Below are 12,448 nucleotides of genomic sequence, written 5' to 3' on the forward strand. Positions count from 1 at the left end.
ATTAGCCAAGCAATGAAAACTCACTGCAGCTTGGCAGGCTGGTGGCGGTGGAAATCACCTTGATTAATTTATACTTTGAACATCAGCAAGAACAGACGAATGGAAATGAATTCCAATTGAAAGCTTAGTGCGTCAGAACCAGGATATATAAAGCACGTAGGCACAGAACTGTTTGTGCAGAACTGAAAAGAACCTGATCCTCTGCTGTCTGAAATATGGTAGCCACCTGTCTATGTTTTCCCAGGATCATCCCTCTTTTGAGGTATCTGTCTTGGGAAATCTGTAATGGTGCTCAGTACACATTGCCAGCTGTCCAGTTTTATAGGCCCAGGATCATCCTGGAGGTCCTGGTTTTTTGTACCTCAGAGGTGGCAACCCGAGTCCAGAATGTGAGAGGAATTCCACAAGGCAAAGAAATGCAACTGAGCAGGTGGCAGCACTGTTCCCTATGCTGTGTGCCATCAGCTACTTCACATGTGCATGCCCAGTTATTCCTGTACACATGCAATAGTAACTTTTGGGAGAAATGATTTCTTTCACACCCACAGTTGGGCACCAAAAGCAGTATGATGGGAGGTTCACCTGACAGGGTTAAAGTGGGCCACAGGGGGCCAAATAAGCTAATATGCAGTACCTGGAGGGGCACCAGGTATTGATAGGACCTAATGGCAGTTGAAGCCCAGCTGGGGGAGGAGCTGGGCTAGAAGTATAAAGCCAGGAAGTGCGAGCAGGAAGGGGCTGCAGGGAAGAGGTCTGCAGTCATTCCCTAGAGGGAAAGGAGTTGACCACAGACAAGGAGGCTAACCAGGGGGAGAGTAAATCCTGGGGTCCTACCCTAAACTAGGGAGTCTTAATAAAAGACCAAGAGGGTGAGGTAGCTATGAGAAGCAGAGAAAGCTCCAGTAGCAAACCCAGAGATAGGTAAGCAGATAGAGAGGCAGGGTAGGAAGGAGCCCAGGGAAACAGCAACAGGGTCGGAGTCTGAGCAGACCTAGGTGGCTAATCATAGGCACCCTTGGCTGAAACCCAGAGTAGCAGGTGGGCCCAGGTTCCCCTACCAGCTATTGGCAAAGTAGCAGAGGACCTGGAGCTGGAACAGAAGACTGCCTGAGATGACATATGGGCAGCTTGTCCAGTTGGGCTTTGTTACTCTGGGAAGGGGAGACTATATAGTGACCTGGATGGAAGACTGAGTCACAAAAAGGGAGTACCCCACGTCACTGAGAGAGAGGGGCCACGGTGCAAGCAACAGTGGAAGAGGGAACCAGATAGGGCAAGAGCTAATTCCAAGACTCCCTGCCCGCCCCCCACAAGGAGGCGCACCAGGAGTGAGTGGAACACCCAACAGATATAAGAAGATCCACCCTTTGCTATACTCAAACCACACATCCTTATTCAACATGGTACAAAACCAGAGTGACAAGTTTTGTAAAGGGACCTGCTCAATGCAACAAAAATCAGTCTACCTACAGGACTGCTGGCAGGGAACTTGCTGCTTTATTTCATGGTATCACAACCAGGGGAGAACAACAACTAACTCAACAGGAGGTAAGGAGAAGCGAGAGCATGGCTTCAACCCATAATATTCTGTGTAGCCCAGTTAACCCCTGGATGACCACTTTACCACAGGAAGTGTGTTGGATCAGTGTGTGCACGCTATGTGGAATGCTGTGGAGAGGATACCACACCCTGCCATTTCTGTCCCTGATGGGCCTACTTGCACACCCATCTGAGCAAAGCCCCCTGCTCACTACCTTCCTCTCCACACAGTACTGTGAGCTATAGATAGTGTGTGCGCTTAGCGGTGCATGGAACTTTAAGAGCTGTGGTGACTTGGGTATGGTTGCCACACTTTTTGTGCTCTGGAACATTCTGTGTGGGAGAGTTAAGAGAGATGTTAATTGAAAACAATTGCAGCTGGAATTGTTTGGCAGCTGTGTGTACTGTTTCTTTAAAACTCTGCAGTCAGTCAGGCATAGTGAAACAGACCTGTGTGTGTGTCTGTCTCTCTCTCTCTCACTCTCTCTCTCACACACACACACACACGCACACACACACTAGCTTTAGGAATAACACTTTGTCCCCCCTATTCTAATAAAGTTTCTTGTTCACTGTTGGAAGAAAGTGACCCTTGCTGTCATTCATTGTCACATGACTGAGGAGTATAAGGATGGAATGCAGGGATTGCAGCTGGTAACAGGGAGCCTGTTCCTGTGCTAACTTCAGTGCGGCCAGCTCTAGTGACCTTCTTGTCAGTGAAGGAATTTCAGTCATTGCTGGAGCCAGTCTCAGGGTGATACCAGAAGCTCCAGCCCTCTTGTGAATTTCAGCCCTGCCTGGAGCAGCCAATCAGGGCTGCTGCAGGAGAAGCATTCCTCCCTCCCTTCCAAGAGAACTTTTTGGGCAGGGGAGAAAGCAGCTGACATTATGCTCAGAGGAGCAGGGCCTCGACCCTCAGTCTTCCACGTCCCCCATGAGTGCTCTAGCCACCTGGCTATATTTAGCATCTCTCACTCTGCTCCAATGAATATTTAATTATTTTACACAAAGTGACCCAGCTCCCACATATTTGGGGAGGGAGCATTGTCTCTCTCTGTGGTTTTGACCGAAAGTACCATCCTGGACCCAAGCAAACTTTTGTCGAAACTGATACGTTCCCATGAAAACTTTTGGTTTAGATAAATCCAGAATTTTTCAACAAAAACCTGTTTTGTCAAAAAAAAAAATTCCTGAACGGCTGTAGTTGGCAATACTGGTACAGTGAGGTGAAATGACTTGCCTGTGGTCAGGTTAATAGCAGACTTAGAAACCGAGCACAGGTCTCCTGACTCATGACTTCAGGCCCAAGTCACTAGACTACAGCTCTTTGTGAATGAAGGAGAAAGACAGCTGGGATACCCAGGTTTGTGCCCTCCATTGAGGTAGGAGTTATACCCCACACATGTTACCTTTTAATACCTGGACCCAAATCCTATTGTTCTCACTCAGGAAAGACTCCAACTGAGGTTGTCATACATTTTAAAGCCAGAAAGGACCATTATGATCATCTCATCTGACTTCCCACCTAACACAGGCCAAAAGACCTCACCAAATTTCTGCATCAAGCCTAATACACTATAGCTCAAACCAAAGCTGTCTTTTAGAAAGGGATTCACTCTTGATTCAAAGACTTTAATGGATAGAGAATCCATCAGAATCATCATCTCCTTTTTTCCCCCCAGTGGCAAGGTTGGGTAGGGCAGAGGTTCTGAGCAGGTTCCTTATGTAACACCGACAGATTCCAGTCGTCAGTGGGCAGGAGCAAATCTGGGACCTTTTTTGCTAAATGCCATATGGCTCTTAGCTAAGGCTGTAGCAGACTCATTAATGTCTAAGGGGTCTCGGTGCCACTAGAGGGGGACAGAGCACCACACCCAGGAAGTGTGTGGATTACATTTACACATCTATTTTGAGCCACTAGTTAAGCCTTTTGGTGTGTTGCCTAGTGACTTTACGTATGGCGTCCACCTGCCAGGTGCTATAGGTCTTGAACCCAGGGGGTTTCTGAGCAAGACTCTTACCTTCTATGCTATTGCACTACAAGCTCAGCTGAGGGAACGTCAGCTAACACCCCACTTCCAGGGGCGACACCCACTGTCTCACCTGGCCATAAAGCTCCCGGTTCCTGTCCCACCCCTTGTCTGAGCAACTAGTTGCTAGGCTACTGCTGATCAGACCCCTGAGACCAACTTCCTGCCTCTTTGTTACCACACCTTGATCCTGCTTCCTCACCCTAATACCAGTGACTGACTCCAGCTTGACCCTTGGTGGGACTTCTGACTCTCATTCTGGCTTAATACTTGGTCTTTGCATGGTTTCTGACTGTGGCTTGATCCTTGGCATGACTTCCAACTGTGACCCACAACTCCACCCCTGGCTCAGACATCTAGGTCAGACTGCCCCGTGATGGGCCCTGACACCACCAGTATGATTAATAGTATTTAATTGCATAACTGACAAGTTATACAAAGGCAGTTGTGCAGCTGCTCAGAAAACTTCCATCCAACTGCTCCCACACTTCAATTCCCCCCTATTTTGCAACCAGCTCCAGTTGTTTGAACTCCAGAGAGCACGATAAGGTACTGTGTTCCTCTCCCCCACCACAAATCACTAGAGACTTCTCTGAAGCAAAAACAACCTCTCTTTCTCAGAGAAGATTCATTTATTAGTTTGAAGACCAACAAAACAAAGGAATTCTGACTCAGAATCCCCACCTCCTGTGCCTCTGGAAATAAACTAAATGGCATACAGCAAAATATCTTGATTCCTTGGAATGCCCTGAGGAGATTCTTTCCTCCCTCACACCCCCCCCCCTCACCCCCCCCCCCCCACTCCTGGGGACATGGAGAGTAATTCCCACGTCTCTTCACTTGTTATACAGTGCAACATAGAATCATAGAATGTCAGGGTTGGAAGGGACCTCAGGAGGTTATCTAGTCCAACCCCCTGCTCAAAGCAGGACCAATCCCCAACTGCAAATTCCTCTGTGAATCTGGCACCCCAGAGACCGAACTCTTCTCTCTCAGCTCCCCCGGTTCCTAACTCCCACTTCAAGACTAAAGCAATGTAATACAGAAGAAAACCCTGGTTGCAGAAAGCAAAAACAGAATCGGGATTTTGATACTGTTTTTCTTGACTGGTATGAGAAAAGCAGGTATTATTAGAGCTACAGCACTAGAGAGAGAGAGCCTGGGAGATGCAGGTCCAGTTCCCTGCTCTGCCACAGAATTCCTGCCAGACCTTGGGCAAGTCAATCGGGCTCATCTCCTCAAAGGCATTCGGTGATTTCAATGAAAGTTAGGCACCCAAATACCTTTGAGGATCTGGGCCTCAGTTTCCCCTCTGTAAATAGCACTCCATTACCTCAGCATGGGTGTGGGGAGGGGAAGTACAATAAAGGTTGTGAGTCACTCAGATACTACAGTAATACGGACCATATAAGATGAATGGGCTTCTCAGCAAGCAGACGTACTATAGTAAGAATGTGGAATATTGATACCATTTCCTTTATCAATGAAAAAAGTTGCAGAGTGCAAAACATCAAAGCCACAATGTGTGAGGTCACAAAGAACTCCTTATGAGGAAAGTGTGCACCTTCCTGGTGGGGACCCACAGCATTTCTCCTTAGGTATGCATTCAGATTAGTTCTATTAGTACCATTTTTTTCTGTATTTACTCCATTGAGTCTAATTTTGTCCCATCTCCCCCTGAGTGCAGCTAACAGCCCTTACTGAGAAACTGGAGAGATTAACACGTTAGCATCAAATCCATACTGCACTCAGGGCAATGATATGTAACATGCAAGAGGGACATTTGGGCCAGTGATGGGTCTGGTGCTCTGAAAAGGTTGAACGGTGCAGCTTTTGCAGATTCTCCCTCCAAGGAACCCACGAGGCTTAGCGTAAGTGATAATGGGATGCAGCGTTTGATTACATAGCAGCATCCCAGTCCCCTTGTACACAGACGGAGAAAGAGAAGGAGGAACATGCTCAGAGTGACGAACATTTTGACGAACTTGTCATTAAAACGGGTCTGAGTTTTGTCTCAGTGCTGAAACCCAAAACCAGGCAAGTTTCCTGTGGTCTCTAGTTTCTGAATGAGGGTTTTAGAGTGTTCTGATTACAATACCTTGCTTTCAGATGCTTTCATGTGCACCTTTCATAAAACTCTTTACAAACTCTCCTCTCTAATCCCCTTAAAGTGAGGATTGTGAGACTTCCAAGAACTCGCTGAAGGTATTAGTCATTATCAGCAGGCAGGAGTTTCATTACTTTAGTATTGTATTAGTGAGTGAGGGTTTGAAGAAAGCTCTTAGGCTTTATTGGAAAGGCTCTTTCATCACTGCCTCAAGGGGAAGCTGTCAGAGAATATTAGCTGCAAGCCATGTGATCCTGTTTGCAAAAATCTCACCGTCCGTGGGAGTTGAGAAATATGCTTGTGTATCAAAAACTTGCTCCTGTTCAAAACAGAGGGAACAGTGCAATTTTGATCCAGGAATCAAGATCATATTTGGGGCATTTACCAAGGAGATTTGGCTTGAAAAATGCAAGAGATGGAAGAATGGTGATTTGGGCAAGGAATCCTCCAGAGAGAAGAGGATGGCTGTCTTCAAGGTACTTAGAGATTCATAAACCTAGAGCAAGATCCTCAGCTGGTGAAAACTGGTGTTGCTCCATTTATGTCACTGGATCTATGCCGACATACGCCAGCTGAGGATCTGACCCCAAGTCTTTCTGATCAGGGCTTGCTACTCTGTTTGTAGAATAAATCTTATTTCATCTATGCAGCTCACAATAACAAGAATGTTGATGGAGGTAAATGAGTTAAGGGTTGGTATGGGTGAAAAGATCCATGAAGTTCCTTTCATACACATGTGGGAGTATGACGGAAAGATGAAGCAGCAATGAGACAATCTGGTTTCATTTAGGTCTTGTTTATATTCAGAGTCAGGAACCTCCAGCCCACACACAACCTTCCCAGGCAGCAGCCAAATGAAGAATAAAGATCAAGAGGGTGAGATGAATGGGAGAAATATTTCAATAGCTTGTTTCGGGAGGAAGGATGATCTTGTGGCTAAAGCACCAGGAATAGGAGTCAAAAATATGTTCTATTCCTGGACTGTCACAGGCTTCCTCTGTGACCTTGGGCAACTCACGAAGGCCAACATTTTCCAACTTGTGTGCCAGAGGGTAGGCATCTAAATCCATATTTAGACACCAAAATAAATAGTCTAATTTTCTAAGGTGCCGAGCATCCACAAATCCCACTGAAAGGAGAGGTCAGCATCTCTAAAAATCAGGCCACTTATTTGGGTGCTTAATTTTAGACATTCAAGTTTGAAAATGTTGTCCTTAACCTCTGGGCCAAATTCTGCTCTCCATTAAACTGGGGTAAATCCATTTCGAAGGAGTTACTCCAGACCTACACTGGTGCAATTGAGAGCAGAATTTGGCCCTGGGTGTCTCAGTTTTCACATCTATGAAATGGGTGTAATATCTATTTCATTGAGGCGATGCAACAGAACTGGCTGATAGTTGAAAAATTATTTGTGAATATATTCATGGAAGACAGCTTTCATTCAATTTGTTGCTACTCATGGGCTCCTACTATTCATTATTTACTAATATTCATCTGACTCTCAGATATTCATCAAAATGTTTATAAATCCTAAATGGTTTGTGAACATGTAGCCACAGTGCATTATTCACCAGTCAACATTCATTCTTTTCCTTTTCAGAAGTGTCAGTCATCCACTCAGAGAGCAGAATCAATAATGTGACACACCATGAATATGGAATAGTTGTAGAGAGAAGTACTTGAACAAATCATGGGCTGAAAAATATGCATCCAAATACTTGACAAATGCCAATGAATTATCAGTGCATTCATAGACATTGGAAAAGGTTCTCAGAGGATTTGTGAAGCAGTTAAAAAAACGTTTAGCGAATTCTCTAGTTGTGAAGCTTGATTCATGAATGTTTATCAAAAACTTTGATAGTCTCAAATGGAAGGTGCGCTATCCATTAAAAAGCTATTACTAGAATGTAATTAATTTACTTCTAATTGAGTTTTTGCCTCCCTGAATAAAATTATATTCCCCTGTAATATCCTCTGTCAGTTTGTCTGCTCCCCTTCACAGCCGGCGAACTCTTGGAGCTGTTCTCAAAATAATAGGAAGTGGGACTTAAGTACTGGCTCTTCTGCACAGGTGTGACTTCCATCCAAACTTCAGGCGTAGGGGCAGATCCTACAAAGCTTTATGCTGCATTTGCTTCAGTTGGACTGTTAGCACAAGAAAGGTCTAGTCACATAGGACCAGATCCTAAGGACCTGCCTTTCAGCATTCAGTGCAGTTCGGACAAAGGTTTTGGAGGTGGGTGAGGGTGCAAAGTGCCTTTAAGCAAATCTGTGGTTTACTGATCCAGGGGCCAGCAGGCAATGGGCTGCTCTAAATTGTGTCAGCTGCCAATGGGCCTTAAGGGCCATTCTATGATCAACACATGGGTTTCTCTGTTGGTATGCAACAGGTACTTGAGGATACCCCATCTCACCCCTTTCCCCAAAACAGATTTAGCAGTGTTGAGAATCTGGTCCCGTAATCTTTGCAGGATTGTGCCCTTAGGCTCTGGTCCTGCAAAGACACATGTACATGGCTTTAAGCATGAGTACGCCCATTGACATCAATGCACTGTTCACATGCTTAAAGTTAAGCATGTGCATAAGTCTGTAGGACTGGGGCTCTAGATTTAAAACTGTAGGGACAGGGCCTCTGGAACCTTTTGCAGTCATTTCCTCCTGTGCATCTCCACTGTTGTAAATGAATGGAGAATTCTGATTGGGTAGCATTTTACATCCTCTTTGCACAGGTGTACATGGCTACCCAAAGTGGCAGGCAATGGAGAAGCAGGCCCTAATGTTGTATCCTTTCTGTAGCATGCCATCTGACCTCACTAATAATCATAACAATTAGAGCTGGTCAAAAAAATGTCAATGGAAGCAAAATATGGATCAAAAATATGGAAACAGTTTCTGGAACATTTTCATGACATTTCTCTTCAATAATTTATTATATTCAATAATAACTTAAAGTTGGGTTTCACCCATCTCTCTTCATCGGCCTACCATTCAAATCAGGCCTGATCCAAAGCTCAGTGACATCAGTGGCTCAGTAAAGTCACTCAGTCTTTCCATTGACTTCAGCGTGCTTTGGATTAGCCTCATTGGGACAAAGCCACTTTGTCAGTGCTCATCCTAATAGCTAGCCTTGGTGTTGAGAAGATGCAGAGGGGAAAGAACCCCCACGGTCACAGATCAGCCATGGAGAGGACGTGTTAATGTCCTTCTAGCCTAATGGCTGGGGAAGCCTTTGTGGCACCTGGCCCAGCACTGGTGAGAGAGAAGGAAGAACACTTGATTTCAATGAGACTGCACAGGTATAACAGAAAGCAGAGCTTGCCCCATCCTATACACCTCTACCTCAATATATACCCGATATAACATGAATTCGGATATAACATGGTAAAGCAGTGCTCCGGGGGGGGGGAGGAGGGCGGGCTGCACACTCTGGTGGATCAAAGCAAGTTCAATATAACGCGGTTTCACCTATAATGCGGTAAGATTTTTTGGCTCCCGAGGATAGCGTTATATCGAGGTAGAGGTGTATATGATTCACAAGCTCTGTTCATGTGGGTTCTTGCCTGCTGGATGCTTTGAATCCCAAACAACTTGAATGGCTCATCACTCTGGGTTACATACAGAAATGATTCAGTGGTGCACTGAAAGAAAGTTAACTTGATGTTCCATGTTTTGTTTTATTTGGTTTTTAAAACAACCACCTGTAATTGAAAGCTTAAAGTTCAAATTAGGTGAACAACATCTCTCCTGTTGGAAAGAATCTCTACATGCCTATTATTAACGTAGCACATTTACTGGACGGATACCAAGATTATTGGCTCAGAACAGTGAAGATTTCTCCTGATTTTTCCATCGCAGCAAAATAGTTCAGTGTTTACTAGTAGATGAAATAGGATTTGGAAATAAAAGATGGGTGCTTAGGTGCTGTAGCTGGGGTTTTGAAGTCTTAGCGTGCTTAGATGTATAGTTCTGACAGTTTTGATTTATAGCCTGATAAAGTGTGATGAAGACCCTTAGGCCTATATACAAAATGCAATAGAATGAATTCACCATATGCCAAAATTGGAACAAAAGGGGACGCTGGATGCGGAGAATCACATTGGTATTTTATCACACTGTATTAGTTGGGCAAGCTTTAAATATTAGAAATGTGGTCAACTATTTAGAAGCAAATTGTTGCCACAAAATTAATTTGACTAAAATAGTCAAAATTAATCTCTTTTACAATTATGTTTTGATCTAATTTTTGGGGAAGATGAAATTTGTCAGATTTAAAGTTGGCTCCATATAGAGCAGATGGAATCCACTGTTTTAGGTACAAGGAATAATTGATCAAATTCTAGATTCAATTACATGCATGCAACTCCATTGTACTTCAAAATCTTTGTGTGTGTCCCAGTGGGGAGGGTCAGCTGGAAGAGCTAGTTAATTAGTTCATTATCTGCTCAAATTTGAATTTTATTCCACCATGAGTTAAAAATGGATTGAGCCTCTGTTTGAAAAGGATTATATGTTGACAGGTAGACAGAGGGTATCTTGGTGTTGGGAGATCCTATAATATTTGTTGCAAGCTCTTTTGTTATGTGGCTATGAAAATGAAGGAGGAAAAGCATCTGTATCGTTCCTGATATTCCCTTAACTCTTCTTATGAAATGTTGATGTGAGCTCATGGATTTTAAGTCACTTTGCTATATATTGATCTTTATCTTATTATAGAATGGCATTCTTGTTTTTATGATCATGTATTTGTCTTTTAATAATATTTAGCACTTATATTGGTCTCTTAATCCATAGATTTCAATGTATTTTACAAAGGAAGGTGGAAAACCATTGTCTCCATTTTATAGATGGAGAAACTGAGGCAAAGAGAGGTTAAGTGACTTGCCCATAGTCGCACACAAAGAAAGGGAAACTGGGTTTCCCGACTTTGTCCATTGGACCTCACTGCCTTTCTTTGTGATGCATGGATTTTGAACACAATTATCAATTGTGCTGAAGACCAAATACATTTATTATTATAAAGCTAAAGCTTCTGAAACTTTTTTGGGGGGGGGGCCTGATTTATTTTGCAAAATTCAGAGCCATAAAAAAAAAACCTACTTAAAATGCCAGGCTCTCAGGCCTCTTCATTCCAATCAGTTAGCTACCAAGAAGATTTTTCTGTTTTCCTGTGAGGAAATGGGGAGAATTAAGGTGTTTTGCAACCGGTGGAAAATAGTTCCTGTCAATACACTGAGGGATTCTGCTCATCTGAGTCCCCCACATACTCGCTGAAGTCAATGGGACCTTTCTGTGAGTGAGTTGACTCGGATTTGGCAACAGATATATGTCCTGGCCACTATATAAAGCCAGGTCAGCAGGGAACTGTTTGGAATTTTAAGAAGCTGGCAGAAGAGATGAGTGAATTAATTCAGTTGAACCTTCAAGCCTACATCGATTAATGCCGGCCAAACTGAACAGCACTTTCTGATGTTCAGGGAACTTTACACACATTCTCCCATTGAAGAGCCAAGTATGGCCTCTCTGCCCTCTGTAACTCCTAACCTTCCACATTATTGCCCTGCTAGGGGAAGCCAGCAGCTTGCTACTTCCTGCTAGTAGTTCCCCTTTACTTTCAGGGCCTTATGTTCTAGAAGATCACACGCTTTGTTGTGTCTGTAGGCCAAGTTCACACCAGGGGGTCTTTGTAACCCTCCCTTCTTCCCACAAGCTCCCTCATGCCATCCTTGCATCTCCCTCTATTTCAGGGGCTCCCTGCAACACCACCCCAATATTTCCCTCCCCCAGCACCAGGGTTTCCCTATTTCTCCTTTCCTCCATACCAGGTGCTCTGTGACCCACCCTTCTCCCCTATGCCAGTAGTTCTGTGTGCTTCCCATTCCTTTCTCTACCACATACTAGGGCCTCTGTGTATCCCCGATGTCCCTTTCCATACCATTGTCCCCATTCCCCACAACGGTAGGAACTCTGTCCTCTTCCCCATAATGTTGTGTCTCATTCTTCCCCCACCCTATGCCAGGGGCTCTGTGTGCCACCCAGGCTCTCCTTCCCTCTGACCAGTCTTATTTCTTTCCTTTCTATCTGGAAGTTAAGTCATCCAGGGGGTCAGCATTTTAAACTGTGTGGGGTCTATGGTCTATGGTGGGTATTGCTCTGTTGGAAGGTGTTAGTCACCACCCTCAACCGGTTCTTTCATCTATAGACAATTATAGAGGTGGCTGAAGCTCTGCTAACTAGATGCAAGGGGCCCCATTCGTCCTCCATTTCCCTCTTCCAGTTTTCCAGATGTCACCAAAATCAATAGGTTCTCTGATCACTGATGCCTAGGATGTTCCCCACAATTTTGGAATGGATTGGATGCAGCAATCCATATGTATCCTGTTACCAACAGAGAAATGCCGTTGAGCTGAGGGTCAGGCCTCGCAAGCTCAGTCAACAAAGCCCTGCTCAACCTCAGGAGTTGGGGCTTCATCTTTGAGAGACGCCAGGGTGACTCACTCCCTAGCTGTGGCACTGAGTACCTTCAGGGGCAGCCCGCCTCACAAGAAGGCAGCACAGCAGGTAGAGGGAGACAGCCCTTGCTGAGGGGTCAGGGAAGTCACATAGGGGGCTTGTAAGGGTTGGAGAATCGGTTGTATAAGTCTTAAAGAGACAGACAGGACCAGGTGGGGGAACTTGGAGATTTGAATAAGCCACATCCTGCTGTGCATTGGGACCACTTTTTGCTGTTGTGATGGTTCAAAGAAGCATAGCAGGCTATGTGAGAATCACCCCA

This window comes from Chrysemys picta, chromosome 1 (genome assembly GCF_011386835.1).
Source record: "Chrysemys picta bellii isolate R12L10 chromosome 1, ASM1138683v2, whole genome shotgun sequence".
NCBI lineage: Eukaryota > Metazoa > Chordata > Testudines > Emydidae > Chrysemys > Chrysemys picta.